Consider the following 13,401-nt stretch of genomic DNA (forward strand, 5'->3'; position numbering starts at 1 on the left):
CCTGAAACCGTTTAAAATTTTATTTAGTTTAGACTGTCGTCTAAAGATTGTAGCAATGACTCAGGTCTTTGCTTAAACTATACCCGTATATGGAATATTTAATTAAATAACTTGTGATGTTACAAACAAAAGTTTTAATTATAGCATTGTTCATGATTTGTCTAAATCTAAAATAAAGATTTACTTTTTTTGACCCCCGTAATGGGTTTTAGAAATCTTTACTCGCTTTACAACACGTACCCCTGTGAATGAATGCATGGCTTGTGAGACAGTAGGGAGGAGGGGTGAGTGCTGACATCGAATGCCAAAACACGAGCTGTCACACACGAACCGTCATTAAACATAACAGCATACGCTTGACATAAAACACACGCAGTCATTTGACCTAAAATCTAAAATAATAATTTATTTTTGTCAGAGCAGACAATATAAGACTCATTGTATAATATACACATTTTCATACATGTTTTAAGAAGCCTTTAATTAAAAATAAACCCTAAAATGAGGTGAAAACGTCTTAAACAATCTCTGTGGACATATCAAACTAGGTATCCAATATCCGAAATGTTTTAAATCCAATTTGTCACAAAATGTTTAAAATGTCCCCCAGACAAATCCAAAAAGTCTCTGATTTTTCTCTTTTTTAAAGATACGTCCAAAGCGCTGTGGTCTGTATCCTAACCTGTAAACAGATAAAAACAAGTTATTAGGACAAATATCTAAATAAAACAACTTTTTTCTTATACAACATAAACGTACCGTGGAGATCCGCTATATATATTTTGCAATAGTACACACAACGTTCGCTTTACCGCTGATATCCAAACCTTTAAAACAGATAACACATGTTATTAGAAAATATTAAAAACAAACCAGTTTGTTTAAATCTATTGTAACAGGGTTAAATAAATACACACCGGACAACGAGCCACTCGGCGTCTCTTTGCTCCAAGATTTCCTTGTTACGCTGCTGGTGGTTCTAGTCACGGTCTGACTTTTTGTTCATTCCACTCTTCTCCGCGATTTAGCAGGAATAGTAAATACCAACTTAGACAATTTCGCTGCAAGACCAGAGATCGAATTTTTAGTTTTTAAATAATCAGACAAAATAATGAAACGAACACAGCGAAACACATACATACCAATAGACTTGAGTATAACAGCTCTGCTCCATCCAAACTGATGCCGGAGATCTCTTGTCGCTCCCCAATAAAGGTTCGGTCATAAAACTTTCAAAGATTACAGCACACAACCCCCACACAAACACACACTGACATAATATCACCATCAGAAAACTTTGTGTCTGAACAGAAAATAGACTAGTTCGATAGAAAATATCGGCTTTAAGTTTAACCAGTTACACCTAATCACATATATATATATATATATATATATATATATATATATACATATATATATATATATATGATTAGTGATTGCCTTAAAATAAACTTTTAATGTTGCAAAACTGTAGATTCAACAACACACCCGCGGTGTGACACGCAGTGGTGAGACTCGCACGGGTCGAAAAGGGAGGGGTGATAGACAGCAAATGTCACAAACACAACCTGTCATGTTTAATGACACCATACGCTTGACATAAAACACACTCAGGAAAAACAATCACTCTAAATGACCGGCAATAAAGCCATTAAATACTTTCTGTCTAAAGTTGACAACTTGTACAGATTTTGATTGATGGTCCCGCCCCCCTGTCAAAGGGGTCATAAAAACGACCTGTCAACGGGTGGGGGAGGGGGTCATAAAAGTTTGACGAATGGTGTCCCGTTACAACTACTGTCACGTGATGCTGTTTAACTGAGAGCGGCGAGTCACGACTCTCCTCACATTTCCCCTTTTAAAATATAGTTCTCGCATATTTCTGTTAAATGTGTACGCGAAATAATCTCGTAATGATGTCTACAAGAGGCAACACGCTTCAAAGCACAGACAAGTCTGGCAAAACGACAAAAAAAGACAAGAAGGGCGACGCTCCGTTTGAGGGATTGCACAAGGACGACGGCGTACTAGAACAAGCGCAAGTTCAACAGGAGTTTAGCCCTTAGAGATTAGTTTCCTGAGCCAGTTGCAGGACATTGCGAATAAAATACAAGACAACACAAAGCGCCCGTATGAAGTTGAAACCCGAGTTTCGGGGTCAGAAGACGAATTAGTATCAACCAAGACAAAACTAGAGCACGCCTTGCATTGTTTGGAGGACCTAACAGCTAAAGTGGATGATCTAGAAAATAGATCAAGACAAGAGAATTTGATCATTCTAAACTTTCCTGAAGGAGCAGAAGGAGCAAACCCCATAAAGTTCTTTCAGTCATGGCTACCTATCTTTCTTGGCTTAGGGGATAAGCAGAATCACCTGGATCAAGCTCACAGATTGGGAAGACCACCTTCGCAGCTCCCTGAACGGTCGGGACGTCGCCCGAGGCCGGTGATACTGAAATTATATTATTTCCAGGACAAAGGCAAGATTTTAAATGCGGCGAAGTCCAGTGGTCCGTGGCTTTTCCAGGGCAGTGAGATCTTTTTCGTGCAGGACTTTCCTAATCGGTGAGGCAACATAGACGGGGTTTCAATGAAGTTTGTGAACAGCTCAAGAAACTAAATATAAGGTTTGGAATGTCTTTTCCTGCCACTCTGAGGATTGTTTATAACGGCAGTACGATCGTCTGTGATACTCCAGGGAATGCAGTCGATTTCCTTGGAAAACTCTGAGATCCTTCCTAACTTCATACCCAACCTAAGTTGATTTTCTTGCTTAAACTTGGGAGACTCCTGTAGTTATTTAAGATTGGTTGGCCTCAAATTATGTGATGCACGCGGAACATGTTTTGTGAGTAAAACATTTTTGTTGAGAACTGTCGTAAACGACCTTATACATTTGTGTTATTCTGTACCAACGTATTTTCTGTACAGCAGCGCATTAAAATTTTAGTCAGGTATGCTATTGGGTTGTCGCTGTTGCTCGATGAGGTGAAGTTTAAGGTCGGTGAGTTCTTTGCGGGATTTGTGGAGGGAGGGGCTGAGGAAGGACCTGTTTTGGGTGAGACTTTTTCATCTGAAATTAAAATCTTTCTAAGTGTGAAACCACTCCAGTAAAATGTACCCTTATCTACTAAGGTAGTAAAGTAATTTTTTGGTGATGTTTGTTTGTATGTTTGGTTTCATTGCTTTTGTGGGTTATGTATTTATTTATTTTTATTTGAGGTTCTATTCGGGGAAAAATGTGCAGCCCAACAGTTTTGGTTGGGTTTTTTTTGTTGTTGTCTTTTTTTTTTTACAAAAGCAGCATCCTTATCTACACTGTTATTTCAATAGTTGATGGGTGATTTCAAAATGCTTACTCTTAATGTGAAGGGGATGAACCACGCGATTAAACGCAAAAAGATACTGTCCTGGCTTGAAAAAGAAAAAGTCCAAGTGGCATTTTTACAAGAAACACATTTAAATGATATTGAACATGCCAAGCTACAGCGAGATTGGGTGGGTCAAGTTTTTTTTTCTTCTTTTAATTCAAAATGTAGAGGTGTTGCAATTTTAGTTCATAAAAAATTCCCACTTAAATTGGAAAGAATGATTAAAGATAAAGAAAGTAGATATGTGATTATTGAGGGCCACCTATATGGAGAAATGGTCACATTAGGTTCTGTATATGCCCCAATTCTTTTCAAAATACATTTTATGCATCTTTGTTAAAGGATTTGGCATCCTGTTCTAGCCCATTTACTGTTATAGGTGGTGATTACAATTGTGTTATGGATGCTAATCTTGATCGTAAACCACCCCTAGCAACTAGCGACGTCAGAAAGTCTATGGCTTTAAAATACCTATGTAATGACTTTAACCTCCTTGATATGTGGAGACTTTTACACACTAAAGACATAGATTTCACCTTTTATTCAGCTCCACATAAATCATTTTCAAGGATAGATTATCTTTTTTCATCCAAATTAGCCTTGGATAGATCTGTATCGTGTGATATTGGTGTTATCTCCATTTCAGATCATGCTCCCTTACAGTTTTTTTGAATTGCTAAAACACTAACCCCCAATCTCTGAACCAAATTCATAGTGGCCTAAACGCATTTGTCAAATCATGCACTCTTTTTGCAAAATTCTAAACACAAACTTCTCACTAAAACACACATTTCACACTGCAATGCACTTGTTTTATAAATGCTAAACACAGGCAGGCAAAAGTTGAACACAACTAAAACACCGTTATCATCGAGTAAACACAACAACTCAAAATTCTACACACTTTTATCTAATTGTATTTTTTACCAATTGTGTGAATTGGAAACAGTCTGAGAGGCAGATGAAGAGTATGAGGAAGAAAAGGACACCAGAGACAATGCAATTGGCAAAATTTGCAGTTGGATTGATGACTTTTTACAAAATACAAGTGCTGCTTACAGTAATATTGAAAACTTACTATTACTTGCAGTACTTACAGTAAAGTATTCACTATATTCACTGAACTAAACTTGTGATTACAGTAATAGAGATTTTTTTACAGTATTTGTCAAGTGTGTTGTTATGTACAGTAAACATGTATTTCTGTAAGCAGATCTCCTGGATGTTGTGTTTTCCATTTTTTAAGGTAGTGTCTAATGGATGCTTGTAGTGTTTTATATTATAGACTTATGTGTGTATGATTTGAAAGCTTAGTTTGATTTTGAGTACAAGTGAAATGGTTTTGAAGCAATTGTTTGATTTTGCTAGAAGAGTCAGGGGTTCTGTTAATTTTGTTTAAAATTGGGATTTGTGTTTAAGGTTTTGAGAAAATGAGTGATGGTTTCAAAAAAAGTGTTTTAGCAATTCAGAAAAACTGTAACTGTAGAATTCCAACCTTCTTTAAAGGATCCAACATGTAAAGTCTGGAGACTTAAAGGGGCTGAATGTAAGTTATTACTTAAAATAATCTTTAAGATAGAGTTTTCATTTGTATATTTATGAGGCAACCATAATGTAATAGAAAGAATGACACCTTGAGTGTCCTCCACGGTTGTCTCTATCAGCCTGTAGGCTCTTTTCTGTGTGGAGAAGTCGGGTCCGAATTGGCGCAAAATCCAAAATATGACGTCATGCGCGTGCTCGTCTACCTGGGCGTTCCATATAGACGCGTACGGCAGTCATTAGTAAACAGCGGCAATCGCTAGAATGTTTCAAATGGACTCTGTAGACGGAACCCTGCAAGTAAGCTTACGATGGGCCTGTATGGGCATAGCCTAAGGGCCCCGCACAGGTTTGCTCACTGGTGAAACGTTGGCCCCGTAGCGCTGGCCCTGCATGGGCAGCCCTCCCTTAGCCCCCAGGAAGCCCTCACATAAAGAAATCCCCAGAGTTGCTGGATGTTTATATTGTCCCAATCTTACAGAGTGTTAAAAAGTAACACTGAAGCAGAATTAAAAGCGCTGTTATCCTCTCTCTCACCATCTCTGTCTGAAACCTAAAATTTCATTTTTACATCTTATTGGTAGAGTCATTTTCTTACTTTAGGTTGAGATTTTGTTTCATTTAAAGTCACCACTATTGGGATCAGTGTTTGATTTAGTTAAACTTGACTCTTGACTCTTGCCTTGTTCAGTCTTTTGATTGCTATAACTTTGTGTGTTTAAAACATGTTTGTTATGGCAGCATGCAATCCTTTGGTGGTGGTCAGTAGTGATGGGCAGTCCGGCTCTTTCCATTGATTCGGCTCAAGCTCCGGCTCTACATATTAGAAATGGCAGTCCGGCTCTTTTCATAGATTCGGCTCTTCTGGCTCGGCTCCCTTAGAAGAGCCGGCTCCCCTGCATGCGTCTGAAGATTCGGCTCTGCTCGTTCACAACAAATAATCAGCTCTTAGAGCCGGCGTTCGCGAACGACCCATCACTAGTGGTCAGTTCAGTAAATAAAGTCTGAACATCATCATATAAAAACTTATGTATTAATTTATTGTTTGCACACTTATCAGACGGATCTTTCTCTGACAATGTGATACTATAGGATGAGATTAAGCTCTCTCTTAGCAGTTTGTCTTTCTGAAGAATTTTGAAACACTGACACTCAAAATTAACTGCTCTACAATGTAGACACACAAATATCAAGAATCAGAGTATGAATCACAATGATGGTGACAATAAAACGAAACGCTTCATGCTGCAATGCATGCTGGGTATCAACAAATTACAAATCTCATCCAGAACTCCCAGAATGCACTGGGGCATGAATAAATAATGACCTTTTTTACCATTTTCTTTGTCACCATTGTTGAGATTCATACTCTGATTCTTGATGTCTGTGCATCTACATCGTGCAGTGGTTAATGTTTATGTGCACCCTATCAAAATCCTTCAGAATAATAAACTGCTATGAGAGTTCTGGACCTTAAACTGTAATATTTCAATATTAACAGAAAAGGATGCTTCTGATGAGGGGGGAAACTATATTAATAAATCTGTTCATTAAATGATTATGTTTGATAATGTTTATGTATCAACCATCAATATTCAACTACAATTGCCTTTTCTTTGCTATAACATGTGTTTTAAACACACTTAGATATAGCACTTAGAACACACTAACAAGTAGTGATGTTACGTTCGTGAACGAATCATTCTTTTTGAACGAATCTTTTATGTGAACGAAACGTTCTCGTTCACGCCATCCATTGACTCATATTTCTCGTTCACTGAAATTTCCCTCCCTTCTTGAGGAGCACGGACAAATGATGCGCGGCTTTCTTTCCGCCTTCAAAGAGTGACAAAACTACGAGCCAATGGCAATCGAGTATAAGCTGTGGCCGAGCATATGATTGGCTCAACGTACTGAATGAATACGCCCTTCACTGACCGAGCCGCTGTTTTGAGTCTGAACGAACGAGAGAGAGATAGAGAGCTCGCGTTCTTAAACAAACTGAATGACTGGTACAGGTTACAACCTAATGAATGAGAGAGATCGTATAGATAGCGAGTGCAACGTAAACAATTTTTCTTGTGAAAGAATCATGTGGTTTTATTTTAATAAAGTTATAGTAACCATGTTTAGGCGGACTATTTACCTTAATACAAATGATAAGCAAGGTAATTACTGTTGAAAAAATTGGTATTTCTGTTTAATATAGTTTCATATGTCTATATAGTTTAATCCACCCTTTCACCGAACTTAAATCAGTCATCTGCGTCTGAACGAAGTCTTGAACGACATGACCGAAATTATATGATTCGTGAACGAGGATCTGATGACTGACTGAACCAGAGGAGGCATGCACGGGAGTCTTTATTTACAACAAATCCAGATTAGATGTACTATGAATGTACGTGTGTCTTAATATATTCTGTAACTTGATAAAATTATGCTTAGAATTTCACAATTTGAGCTTTATTAAAAACTAATGAGTTTTTGCAAAAAGTCATTCATTGTCTTATAACACATAATGACACACATCTTCGCCACCTATTGGCGTATTTTTGTAAAATTAAGAAATGGTCACTGAACGAATCAGTGAACGAGTCTGAACGAATCATTTTGGTGAACGAACTGAAAATGAACGAGTCACCTAAATGAACGAAAATTTCCATCACTACTAACAAGCCAACGGTCAAGAGTCAAAGTCCAATTAAAACAACCACTGATCACAATAATGGTGACTTTAAATGAAACAGCCAACATCCTACCATAAGTTAAGAAAATGACTCTACAACAGGGATGGGCAACTTCGGTCCTGGAGGGCCGGTGTCCTGCAGAGTTTAGGTCCAACTTGCCTCAGCACACCTGCCTAAAAGTTTCTAGCAGAGGTGTCAAATCCATGTGCCAGGAGTAAAAGTCCTCCCCAGTATTTTGTTCCAATCACCTGGATTTGCTAATTTGCACAGTTTTTCAGCAGGAGGTGACCTCCTGGCTCGTTGGTATTTTAAGCCCTCAACCAAGCCTTCAAGGCAGCGCTGTCTGGAAGGCACTCCCCATGCCCCGAGCGTTTCAGCCAATCACAGCACTGGTGCTAGATATTGAGCCTTCCACCAGCTTCTGGCAGTTTGAGCTCACCGTTGGTCAGGTGAGTAGTGCAGATATGGTAAGATAGGAATGTGACTGTATTTGGATTTAGCTCGAAATGTTTTGAGCGTTTAAAGGAAGTGTTAACATGTTTTCATGGTCTGTGGTGCTTTTTGTTCAAGCCAGTTTCACGTATTGGTTGCACAATTGATTTTCCTAATTTCTTACCATTGTTGCTTGTGATTGGTGTTAGAACAACATTGTTACATAAAATGACATTCTCACCTTAACCCGCGGGAACTGTTTAAAATTCAACCAAAGCGGTTTAAAATTCTGACAAATAAACCAATGCTTAAAATGACATCCGCATTTATGCCAAACGCAACTTTATCCTTGCTTGAAAACAGTTTAAAAATCAGACGAGAACCCCAAATCTAAGCATCTAAAAACAATTGAGCAACCAATACGTGAAACTGGCACGTAAAAAAGTTGTGCCACAGACACATGAAAACGCGGGTAACAAGTCCCTTAAATGCTCGAAACATTTTCGAGCTGTATTCAAATACAGTCACATACCTATCTTACCATATCTGCACTACTCACCTGACCAACGGTGAGCTCAAACTGCCAGAGGCTGGCGGAAGGCTCAATATCTAGCACCAGTGCTGTGATTGGCTGAAACGCTCGGGGCATGGGGGGTGCCTTCCAGACAGCGCTGCCTTGAAGGCTTGGTTGAGGTCTTAAAACACCAACGAACCAGGAGGTCACCTCCTGCTGAAAAACTGTACTAATTAGCAAATCCAGGTGATTGGAACAAAATACTGGGAAGGACTTTTACTCCTGGCACATGGATTTGACACCTCTGGTTTCTAGTATGCCTAGTAAGACCTTAATTGGCTTCAGGTGTGTTTAATTATGGTTGGAGCTAAACTATGCAGGACATCGGCCCTCCAGGACCGAAGTTGCCCATCCCTGCTCTACAAGTAAGATGTGAAATGCAATTTTAGATTTCAGACAGAGATGTTGAGAAAGAGGATAACAGCGCTTTTAATTCATTGTTTTCGCTTTCGCTTCATTGTTACTTTTTAACACTCTGTAAGATGGGACAATATATACATCCAGCAGTGTTCATTTAACTCTGGGGATTTTTCTGTATGAGGGCTTCCTGGGGGCTAAGTGAGGGCTGCCCGCGCAGGGCCAGCGCTAAAGGGCCAACGTTTTGCCAATGAGCAAACCTGCGCGGGGCCCTTAGACTAGCCCTAAGTGGGCCCATAAAGGGCCATTGTAGGCTTACTTGCAGGGATGTTTCAAATGGACTCTGTAGACGGAAAGAAGCGACCAACTTCCAGCACAATCCAGACACTCACGGAAACTCCTCGTAAGTTAAAAAAAAATCCTTATCTAGTGCGACCAAAATAGTGCGTGACCAGCGTCGGGGAAAAGACAAGAGTAAACATCGGATTGGCATTTGATTCTTTGAGGGAGCTCCGGTCAGTGCTGGGTAGGAAAACAAACCTTGAGCAGGTTTCCTTTTTACTGCAAAGGTAAGACATAGTTACAGGGCATCTGTAATATATTATGTTATTGTTTTTGTGGTGTAATGCTAACGATAGCATGTAGCACAGGACCGTTTCAAAAGTTACTTTCTTATATGAATTATCTTTATTCAGAGCACGAGTGCATTAAGATTGTGAGTGTCGGGAGTGTGTTTTACAGTGTCGTGTTACAAAACTTTTAGAAGTAGACTTCTGTTGAAAATATAAAGTAGCACTGCAACATTTTGCTAAAATATGGTCTGTCAAACAATAACCTTACAGTACTGTAACTTTTCTTACATTTGTAAACATGCTGGTGAATCTCAATGAGCTGTCTGTGGTTGCTACGGCAACTCTGGTTGTTGTGGTCGTGCTCGTACGAGTGTGCCCACCGAGAACGAGCATGAGACTGGCTGCAGTTTCTATAACGGCCACTGGTGTCAGTAACGGTTAGAAATTTCTCAACTTACGGAGAGCACCTTTAATTGCTCTTTGCTAAACAATCCAAAATTTTTAGATTACGTGAAAGCGCAATGGAATTTCTTTTTAGAAACCAATGATCTGCCAGATGTCTGCCCGTTACTTTTATGGGAGGCAGGCAAGGCTTTCTTAAGAGGCGCTATCATCTCATATGCTACATTATTAAAGAAAGAGACTATAAAAAAGCAGGTAGAGCTTGAATCTAGACTTGCAAGTTTTGAATCTAGGTTTAAAGATTCATTGGATAAGCGCCTCTATAAAGAAATACAAACGACAAGATCTGCTCTTGATCAACTTTATACACAAAAAAGCCTAATCAGCTTTATTTTTTTGCTAATTTCAGGATGTATGAAACGGGAATTAAACCAGGGAGACTACTAGCAAGATTGGTTAAAGGTAGGCAAACCGCTAATGTATTTTCATCACTTAAAGATATTAATGGCAAAACACACCATTTGAGTAAGAATATAAATAAAATTATCAAAGAATACTACTCTAAACTTTATTCCTCTGATACCTCAGCACCTGAGTATGTAACGAAACACTTTTTAGAGGGAATTAACCTTCCCAGGTTAAATGAAGAGCATAGAAAGCAATTATCTAGCAATATTTCTAAGGATGAAATTTTGGAGGTCATTGGTCTGTTGAAAAATGGTAAAGCCCCAGGGCCAGACGGTTTTGGTTCAGATTTTTACAAAAAATGTGGGCACTAAATTAGTGATCAATTACTTAAAGTTTACTCTAAATCATTTGTAGAAGGAACACTACCTCAAACTTTCTATCAAGCAAACATACATCTTATTCTGAAAAAAAAACCTCCAGATGAGAGCTCAACATACCGCCCTAACTTTTTAATTAATACAGATAGTAAAATTCTCTCAAAAATTTTAGCAAGACGCTTAGAGACATTTGTGCCTCTTTTAATTACGGAAGACCAGACCAGATTTGTGCGCGATCAGCAGTTGTTTACAAACTTGAGAAGCCTCCTCGGCATCATCCAATATTGTAACCAGACTAAACAACGAGCTTTGGTAGTTTCTCTTGATGCCGAGAAGGCGTTCGATCGTGTGGAATGGGCGTATTTATTTCAGGTGCTGAGGCGATTTGGGTTGGGAGATGAGTTTGTGAAATGGATTCAAATACTTTATAAGTCACCCCAAGCTGCTGTTCTGACCAACGGCATGCGCTCCCCTGCCTTTAATCTGAACCGTGGAACTCGACAGGGTTGTCCCCTGTCTCCACTTCTTTTTGCTTTGGTTCTTGAACCACTGGCAGAAACTATTCGTAACCATGCGGATGTAGTGGGTATTGAAATTAATAGGGCTAATGTGATTGCTTAATATTAATTTGCCTGATTTCCCATTTAGGTGTCAATTGAACGGTTCTGTTATCTGGGAATTTATATACCTGCAAATTTAAATAAGTTATTATATTTTAACATCACACCCATGGTAAAAAAAGGATCTAGTAAAGCATTTCTCAAGGTTTATTTGGCACAAAAAGAAACCAAGAATAAAAATTTCTAAGCTACAATTACCAATTGAAGCTGGTGGTCTTGCATTCCCTAATATACGTTTTTACAATTGGTCCTGTCATGCTAGAATCTTTTTAAATTGGTGTCAGGATATGCACTCTACTATGAATATTGACTCTTTTTTTACTTTGCCATATTCTCCGTCCAGTCTGCTTACTGGTACATTAAGTAAAATCATTCTGAATATGAAAAACAATCCTTTTCTTCAGAGTACATTGAAGGTGTGGCGAGATATTTGTACATTTTTTGGTAAAAATTGCTCCCCAGTTTTGCTGACACCTATCATCAAGAATCAGCAATTTCTTCCTGGTGTGAAGGATAGTCTATTCCAGCAATGGTATGACAATGGAATTAGATTTCTTATTCATTTATTCGATGGTGATATGTTGTTATCTCTTCAGCAGCTGCAAGATAAATTTAATATTCCAAAACAGCATTTTTTTTTTGTTATTTACAAATTAGACATTTTATATTAACTAAGATTCCAGATTCCTCTCCTACTGTGTCAAAATCACCAATTGTTGATTTATTAATTCGAGACAATAAATTAAGAAGAGTAATTTCCGTATTTTACTCTTTATTTCTTAAGAATGCTGGTGCCAATGTCTCAGCCTTTAAAAACGTGTGGGAGAGAGATTTTGGTGGTGTTCCTGAAAATAAAGAGTAGGAGAAGGCCTTTAAGTATTTTGGCAGTATATTTATTTGTAATAAAGCAAGAGAAACACAGTATAAAATTCTCCATCGTTTGCATTGTACTCCTTATATTCTCAAGTGTAAAAGCAGCATTGGCACTTATAGCCACATGTTTTGGTTCTGTCCTTTAATTTCAAGGTTTTGGAGCCAGGTTCAAAGAAGATTACAGATTATATTTGGTTATTCTATATGTAAAAATCCTTGGCTCTTTATTCTAGGTCTAGTACAAAAAAATAACACAATTGCATCAGGGGATTTGATTCTTGCTCAGAAGTTGCTCTTTCTTGCCCGGAGATGTATCTTACTTAATTGGATTAAAGACACACCACCATCAATCCATCAGTGGTTCCAAGAGGTTTATAGAATTCTTCCATTTGAAAGAATTAGTTCATCACTTAAGGGTAATATGGACACCTTTAGATGTATCTGGTCCCCCTTTTTTGACATTTTACCAGACTCAATTAAAAGAACTCTAGAGCTTGGACAGCTAGACATATCTTGAATGTTGTATTGCCTATTTTTATATTTGATGATGTTGCTATACACTACCTGAGGGATGGGAGGGAGGGGAATTATTATTTTTATTATTATTATTATTATTTACTTTTTCTTTCCCTTTTTTTCCCTTTTTTTATTATGTATTTTTTCATGTCTGTTTTTTCTCCCTTTATATGTGTTAATGTGCATGTTATTTTTGTTAACAACTAATAAACATTAAAGGGGACATATTATGAAAATCTGACTTTTTCCATGTTTAAGTGCTATAATTGTGTCCCCAGTGCTTCTATCAACCTAGAAAATGTTAAAAAGATCAACCCAATAACTTAGTTTTGGTAAACCATTTTCTGCAAGCATGTGAAAAATAGGTCATTGTAATTTGGCCCTTATTGTGATGTCAGAATAAGGTAATACCGCCCCCTTTATCTGCACTATCCAACCACAGCACAACCATTTAGTATGGAGAGAAAGAGAGAGATAAAATAATTCACAGCACAATTGAGTTTCAATTGCAACAAACCACCATCATTGTGATCAGTGGTTGCACTTCATCCGCTCATTTGCATTTTAAATGACACACCCAAAACGGCACACTTTTGCTCAGACCTATTTTAGACTTAGTTTTCATCTTTAAAAAAATCTCATAATATGACCCCTTTAAGTAAAAAAA

The 13,401-nt window shown here is 38.0% G+C and overlaps 1 long non-coding RNA gene across 1 annotated transcript; it reads right to left on the bottom strand.

Moving 5' to 3' along the window:
- Window positions 1-386: 386 nt before the first annotated feature.
- On the bottom strand, window positions 387-1,395 carry LOC135741605 (uncharacterized). Its single transcript, XR_010529539.2, has 4 exons — window positions 1,143-1,395; window positions 918-1,061; window positions 760-827; window positions 387-682 (listed from the first exon to the last, which is right to left on the bottom strand). It is a non-coding gene; the product is annotated as an uncharacterized lncRNA (long non-coding RNA).
- Between the last annotated feature and the right edge of the window lie 12,006 nt (window positions 1,396-13,401).

This window comes from Paramisgurnus dabryanus, chromosome 6 (genome assembly GCF_030506205.2).
Source record: "Paramisgurnus dabryanus chromosome 6, PD_genome_1.1, whole genome shotgun sequence".
Classification (NCBI taxonomy): Eukaryota; Metazoa; Chordata; class Actinopteri; order Cypriniformes; family Cobitidae; genus Paramisgurnus; species Paramisgurnus dabryanus.